The following is an 8,978-nucleotide window of genomic DNA, read 5'->3' on the forward strand; positions in this document are numbered from 1 at the left end:
CTTCTTTGTTGCAGTGGATTCTTGTGTGCTTAAAGGGCCCTGATATGCTACCCTTTTTTGGCTTCTAGTTCCCATACTTGTACCAGACTAAGAACAAAAATCAGAACCCCAAATTAGATTTAAATAATTTGGAATAGAAATTAAAAAAGTGTTACGATATACCCGTGATCCAGTTGTGTTAGGCTGAATGGATGGTGTTCTGTTGTTCTTTTTTTGCTTCTAGTTCGTGTACTTGTACCAGACTAAGACAAAAAAAAATTAGAACCCCAAATTAGATTAAAATATTTTTGAATTGAAATTAAAATAGTGTATAGGATATACCTATGATCCAATTGTATTAGGCTGAATGCATGGTGTTATGTTGTTATTTTTTAGGCTTCTAGTTCTATACTCATACCAGACAAAGGCCAAAAAAATCAGAACCCAAATTAGATTTTAATATTCTAGAATTGACAATGAAAAAGTGTTTATGATATACCTGTGTTCCCGTTATGTTAGGCTGAATTCATGATCTTTTGTTGTGACCTTTACCACCACATTTCTTGCATATCATAATTAGACCAGCCCTACTAAGTTGTTCAGGCTTCACTTTTTTTGGTTCAATTTTTACCTTCTTTCTTTGGCCTACCAGACATTATTTTCTCAACTGGTGGAAGCACGGGTTTAATACCAGATTTAGTCTATTCATGTGACCCATATATGGGTTGCAAAGTATATTCATATGCTTTCAAATATGTGTCCTTATGGTAGTACCTATGTAAGTAGTCATCAGGACGTTGTTCAAAATGCCATATAGTACAACAGGCATGGGGGCAAGAGATCTCAGATAATTACCAACTTTAACAACTGCAAGTTTTATGCTCTACATTTACTACGTACTATTTTCTGACTTTCTTAACTTCACACCCATTTTCCCCATTCCAGATCATCTTCCAATCAACATCTTCCTTCTTGCTGTCATCAAATTTCTTCTTTATTAGTGGACCATAATTATATTTCCATGAACTGCACTGCTTCCTCTTAGCCACTATTCTGGTCATCATATTAACTCTAATTTCCTCCAACATGGTTATTATGCTCTTGAATCTAGACTCCACGGTGCTGGAGTTAAATGTTTCACAGAGGTTATTGTCTACAATATCTGACAACGAGTGTAACCCCTTGAAGGCTTTGGGCCAAGCTTTTGAATTCTTAGAGAACAACTCTTTTGCAACACCTTCATCAAGCTTATACAAGTCTTCTTTGTTTTGTTCCCACTCCCTTTTTGTTGTAGACTTCACAACTTTCCAAAAAGAAATTCGAATGTCTTTGCTTTCTTTCTACCAAACCAGTTTGATAAGACATGCCTAGCACAATTTCTATATTCTACTCTAGGCATAATGTCATTAAAGACTATCTCGAGACCCTGCAAATTAATTTAAAAAACATAAGTAAATCATCAGTAATAATTAATAGTATTAGTAATAAATAAATGCAAAATAAATAGTTTACCTTTTTTGGTCACTGATGATGGTATACCCAAAACCATCTTCCATTCCTAAGTCTATTGTCAATAGACTATGAAACTATGCCCAAGAATCAATGCATTCCCCCTCAACAATAGCCCAAGCAATTGGGTACATTTGATTGTTTCCATCTCTCTCAACAGCAGCCAACAACTCACCCTTAAATAGACCTTTTAAAAAGCAACCATCCAAACCTAGTATAGGTCTGCACCCTTCTTTCCAACCTTTTGTCAGTGCTGCAAAACAGACATAAAACCTCTTGAAATGAGTTGGAGATTCAAGTGTGGCTCTATTCACTGCCATCTTTATAGTACTTCCAGGATTCTTTAGTTTCAACTCATTAGCATAATCCCACAGCATAGCAAATTCTTGTACGAAGCTCCCTGCTAACTTATCCTTCACCATTTTCTAGGCCATTCTACACCTTGTTATATTAACATTGACATGCATTTCTGAAGCTACCCTTCTTTGTATCTCCCTTAGCTTCATTTTTGGGTCGTCCCCAATAGTAGCTTCAAAATGTTCTGCAATAACTTTTACATTGACCATTTTGTTTTTAAAACTAACACAACTGTTGTGCTCATCATGAAAACTTTACACCTGCATGCATCTAGCCATGTTACTGTAACTTGCAAATATTCCTCATTTACATTTTTTTGATGCAATGCATTTAACTCTAACCCTATTTGGTTCAGTCTTGATTATCTTAATTTCTTTTCTACGACACATTGAGTACTTACGAATTGCAGATTTAAATTGCTCACCATCTTTAAACAACATCCCAATACAGAAGTGTGGACTTGCTGAGTTTGGATTGTATGTAGGGAACTTACTTCTTCTGAAAACATCAGTATTATCATAATTTTCTAACCTAAGTATGCTCCCATGATCATCATTATCAAAATATCAAGGCAAAACTAAACTTAGGTTAGACCACACGGGTGTGTAGGTCGCGTGTGTGGACCACATGATGACCATACATGATCATATCCCTCCTGAAACTCTAGATTTTCACATCTCGCACAACTTAGGATAGCCTACACGGCTTATTACACAACCGGGTCACCCCTATAGTTTGATTTTTCAAAACACCACACTACCATAGTCTTTCACACGGCCTAGCCACACGGTCGTGTACCCCATCCACATGGTCCAGTCACACGACCGTGTGTCCCTTGTAAGTATTGTAACGGCCCAATATTGCCCGGCCCAATATAAATAATACAAACCAAAAATATTAATAAGTAAATGTCCAAATACATAAGGCCTAACGGGGCCTAACCCGTTTTAACCTAAACCCCCCACTGTCCAACTCATTACAGGCCCAAATCAGAAGCCCAAACTAGCCTAAACTTGAGAAATCAGAAACCCTAGGCAGGCATTCAGCCCTAGCACAAGCACCGCAACAGCGGCCTCTAACACGCCTCTTTTGCTCCACGCCAGCCACTGCCTCCATACGCATCGAGCCACGTCACGCGTACCCGTACCTGTAAGAAGGACAAGGACAACACACCAGACAAAGAAATAGCAAAAGAAGAAAAAACAAAGAAGAACAAAAAGGAGGACTTTGTATTTTTCTATTTATTTTTTCTTCTGTATTCCCGGCTATATAAGCCAAGATTCAAGACATGTATTCTTTCTTATGTAGATTTTATAAAGAAAAATACAAATACAAAAGGTGATTGCCAAATTTTTTTTCTCTGTTTATCCTGTTTCGTTTTAATATTCCTTGATTATGTGCTAAATACGAAAAAACGAGTAAGAAGAAAGCAAAGAGATTACCTGTAACCGGATCTTCGGTCACTCCGTCGTAGTCGGAACTGGGCAAAGGTTCGGAGATCGGCCGAATGGTCATTGAGCGACGTTGAGAGTTTTTTCTTTTGCTTAGGCTTTAGAATGAATAATGCTGCTGTTTTAAGGTTTTTTTAACCTATAAGCAGAACAATAAACGTCACCGTTTGATACCGATTTAATGGTTTCAAAACGGTGTCGTTTGGAGGCTAAACCTGCGCGGTGACCCGACCCGAGGGAAGGATCCGCACCTTTTTGCTCAACGGTCTATTTGCGCGATAGGCCCTCCTGTATTCGGTGTCGTTTCAATTCTGTTTTCTTCTTTTTTAAAATTTATACTGTGCATTTAATTTCGATTGCATTTAAGTCCTCTGTTAAGTGACGTCGTTTTCAGTGTTTGGACTTGAATGTCCGAACCTTTGCGTTTAATTTCCGTTTCGGTCCCTTAGATTTGACTCAATTAATAATTTAGTTCGTTTTTAATTCTAATTGTAATTTGTTTTCTATTTATTTATTGTTAGATATATTTAATTATTATTTTGACATGGTTATTTCTAACATTATTTTGATGTTTAAATTTAATATCCTTTTTAAGCTTATTATTAGTATAATTTTAAAATATAGTACTCTCATTTAAATTATTAATTATATTATTTAAAGTTATTATACATTAGTTTTTTTTATTCACTATATGTTCTTTTAAAATTTTTAATATAGTAGTATTTAATTTATCATTCATCTATATATATTTTTGTAGATCGGAGATAGCTTATATATCGTAATGCTTTTGTACTTACCTTTTAATACTTTGCACATCAAACATTTATATGGTAATACTTCTTATATAATGTTTTCCTAATATGTATTGGTTACTAAATATTCTTTTAAAAAATAAGCTAATGTTGTGATATTACGTATTATTAATTTTAATGTTTTTATGTATTTTCATATGTATTTTAAATATATTTTATTCCCATGTAATTTACCTCTTTTAAAATTTTTACTTATTTACATGATTCCTACCTTTTTATACATTTATATGGTTATGTTTCATACTATTTTTGTAAAGTTAGTAAGCGTATATTATTTGTTATAGGTTCGTTTCAAAATGTTGCTGTAACACCCCCTTACCCTTATCCGTCGCCGGACTAGGGTTACGAGGCATTATTGAACAAAACACACCTCAATACAAACGTTCAATAGAATTCAAGAATTTAACATTGATATGCAATTCGTTTGAATACTTGTTTAAATCAACTATTTCTAAATCAAAATATAAGCATTGTATATATATATAAATGGAAATATATTAAGCTTAGAAATTTTAAGTAAGTATAATTATAAATTCTACTTTAACCTTTTTAAAACAAAACATAACATTTTGATCCCGTTAAACCATAAGAAAATAAGCCATTTTCGTATGGCTATTAATTTCATATACAATATATCAAAGTACGACTTTCCAAAATTTTTATCTAGCCTGTACATGCCAAAGTTAAAATTTAAACAGTTTAATACCGAGACAGTAGATAGAGTGATGAACTTGCTGACGATCCCCGAGCTTGAAGCTTGATCTTAAGTCTAAAAATCAGAAATACATAAACAAACAAAGTAAGCTTTTATAGCTTAGTAAGTCTATAGCATAACAGAAATTATAAAATAATTATGTAATTTCCTTATACTCTTAATGAATTCGCAAATACTATATATGTTAACTATTACATATAGTCAAAAGCATACTTAATTATCAACTCTTAAAATCGAATGTAAATTCACCATAAACATGAATAGCCGAATGCTTATATACATATATGCTTAACAAATATTAGCTCCAAATGTATATACACTTATTATAACTAAATGTATATATGTATTTATCACCTGCATATATCTAAATGCATATATGTGCTTATCGCTTGCACTTCATCGAATGCATATATATATTATTCAAATACATATGCCAAAAGAATATACTTATACTTATCAACCACATGTGCCGAATGCACATATATATTTTTACTATAATCCACATATGTCGAGTGCATACACATATATATATCCAACAATTTCATGATAACCAACATATATATATACTCACTAAACACAAAGATTCGAACGTTTATATGCTCATCAAATACTTAGAAACAAATGTTCATATACTTATCCATTACATATAACCAAAATCATATATATACCTAATGCAAATAATCACTTAATTTAAACAGATTCACTGGCACTTAGCTTGTTAGGCTTAAAGCCTGATTTAGATCAGCGGCACTTAGCCTGCTAGGCTTATAGCCTAATCCAGTTCATCGGCACTTAGCCTGCTAGGCTTATAGCCTGATTCAAATCACCGGCACTTAGCCTGCTAGGCTTATAGCCTGATTCAAATCACCGGCACTTAGCCTGCTAGGCTTATAGCCTGATTCAGTTCACCGGCACTTAGCCTGCTAGGCTTATAACCTGATTCAGATCACCGGCACTTAGCCTGCTAGGTTTATAACCTGATTTAGATCACCGGCACTTAGCCTGCTAGGTTTTAAAACCTGAAATCTCAATTTCTCATATACAAAATAATTCCTCAAATATTTATTAACAGCAAACACATATTCACCGTAGTCCATGCTCAAACATAAATGAGTTTGCAAATCATATTTTCAATCCAATTCAAGTACTAATAACTTATAATCATATAAATATATATATTCGAACCTCATTTATAAAAACATAAAGTTTTATGTCTTTAATTCAATCTAAAAACTTGTACACAAATGTACATATAGATATATATTCAAACTCCCGTATACATATTTAACATTTGTACCTTTTAAATAAAAATTAAAAGCCCATACAAGTTTGTTTATTTATATTCGAACCTATATGAATTTATATATACACATTCTTGCCTTTACCTAAGTTCACAACTTATTCATGTATATATAAATATACATAACTAAATTTAATACAAATAATTTACATGAACTTATGTATACACACCTATTCAAGCATAATATATATATATTTTGTATCTAAGCTCAATATGAAAACATATTTATGTACATCCAAACATATTCAAAACTATACATACATGCTTAACATTCATATCTTATAATATAATCAATACTTAATTATATATATAAATGTTCCATCTCACATATAATCACCTTATTTAAAAAAATTACCTATACAATTACAATATACATATCACTAATCAAAACCCAAAGTTTTTTTTACATATATATATGTATATTCGAAAACCCATGTATACATGAGTATAATACGTACCTTTTATCAAAGCAAGAATTTATACATGTGTTTATTTTCTCATATTCGAATCTTATGTGTATATATATAACCTTCAAACAATCAATTAAATTCAAAACATATTCATATAGATACATATATAAATATTAATACATTATATATTTATATATATATGCTTTTATAGCATTCCTACTTTAACTTAATTCAAAAATTTATATAAGCATATATATATTCGAACACTTCATACACACATATATACCATTTATAATTCTAATTAATTCAATCAAATTACTTCAAATTAAAGCTCAACAACAACTACAATCGATATACATACATATATACTAATTTAATATCATTAAATAGCTAATAGACTTACCTCGAATATAGACGGAGACGTTCGACTATTCGACTACTTTTGTTTTTCCCCGATCCAAATTCGACTTCTTTAATTCTTGATCTAAATAAATTCAAATTAAACTTATTTAAACATTATTCAATCAAATTTAGCCTAAATTCACATAAATGGGAAAATTACAATTTTGCTCCTAACATTTTACATTTTTCACAATTTAGTCCTTTTTTGCACAAAACACAAAATATTCCAAATTAATTTTACTATAGTATGGCCGAATACTCCTAATCTCATATAGGTCCTTGCATGTCATTTATTTCACATTCTAGTCGCTCAATTTAATATTTTCTTAATTTAGTCCTTAATACACATTTTTATCAAAATTACTAATTATAACATGAAAATCTAACAACATATATTTATTTTCCACCTATTAACATCATAAAACTCAAGCATTCATCAATGACACATTTCAAAATTATCCACAATTCACAAAATTAAGACATGGGTTTTAAAGTATACGAAGCAACGATCTCAGAAACGTAAAAATTATCAAAAGCCAAGCAAAATACATACCAAATTTTAGCTTCCTAACTGCCGAATGTTTAAAACACCAAAGGTGTTCTTTGTTCTTCAATTTTCGGCAAAACAAAGTCAAATGCATGGCCACTTTCATGTTTTATTTTATTTAATACATATAAATACCTAATTTATTATTTTAACCTTTATTTATTCATTTAAAATCCACTAACACTTGTCTATAATAGTCCACTTATAATTTAATTGGTATAATATCAACATAAGGACCCCACATTAGAAAAACCATAGCAATAAAGTACTTTAACAATTAACTAGCCACTTTTGCATTTTACGCGATTAAGTCCTTTTATCAAATTAAACACACAAATAGTCAAATTATTTTACGAAAATTTCACACAATCAAATTCAAATATCACAGACACAGAAAATAATACTAAAATATTTTTTTCAGACTTGGATTTGTGGTCCCAAAACCACAATTCCGATTAGGGTAAAAAATCAGGCTGTTACAGTTGCTTTATAACATTATTCGTTCCATGTCATGTTATTGTAAATTCATGTATAATGTGAGTAAAATTATTGTTGTTACTTCATTTGAATTTAGTTATCGCTTATTCGGCTACTTCTTAGTTTAAGTTTGAATCATCATCGATCTTTTACATTACATGTTTCTTTTAAAATTCTTACTTTTATCATTCTATTTCATATAAAAAAAGCCTAGCGTTCATAATTCTCGAAAGAATTGTACCCTAACTTACTGGGTTCTAATTTTTCTCGGTGAATTTAGATAGCCATGTGCTTATTTTATTAAAACCGTACAATTCTAAAACGAAAACTTACTGGATTCTGATTTCTCGTTTGACTTAAATGACTGAACAACCTTATCAAAATGCATGATTTTTTTAATTGGAAAATTAAAAGACATACCTAATTTTGACGATTGAAATGTTGCGCTCTAACTCCCTGAGTGTGGCAATTTATTTTTTCAAAATGGGTACATCTTGCTAATCAATTTGGTTTATTCAAATTTAAATTTCAAAGGATCGTATCTTAAAATCTTTTCCAAAATTTTGACCTTAAGACATTAAACAATCAATTCGATACCAATTTTGGACGTCATGAAGGTGCTAACCCTTCCTCGTGCGTAATCGACTCCCGAACCTGTTTTCTCAAAAATTCGCAGACCTAAAATTATTTTCAAGGTGATCCGATCACACCACAATAAAAGATCGGTGGTGACTCCCAATTTTCCTTTTTAAGTCGATAAATAAATTTTTGTTTTTCAAAAAATGGTTTCGACAGCTTGGCGACTCCACTAGGGACGCATTTAGAGAGTCAAGCCGTAAAATTGATTGTTTCTTGTCTTATTATCAAAAATTGAAAATTTGATTTGAAAAATTACGATCCTCTCTTTGCATTTGTTTGTATAATTACTGTTTTATACTTTGGCATCATATTGCATAAAGACTGTTAGTCTTTCCCTTTTAAGTGGGAGTGAGAAGCTACTCCTTCGTGAGGTTTTCACC

This window comes from Gossypium hirsutum, chromosome D13 (genome assembly GCF_007990345.1).
Source record: "Gossypium hirsutum isolate 1008001.06 chromosome D13, Gossypium_hirsutum_v2.1, whole genome shotgun sequence".
NCBI classification, from domain to species: Eukaryota; Viridiplantae; Streptophyta; class Magnoliopsida; order Malvales; family Malvaceae; genus Gossypium; species Gossypium hirsutum.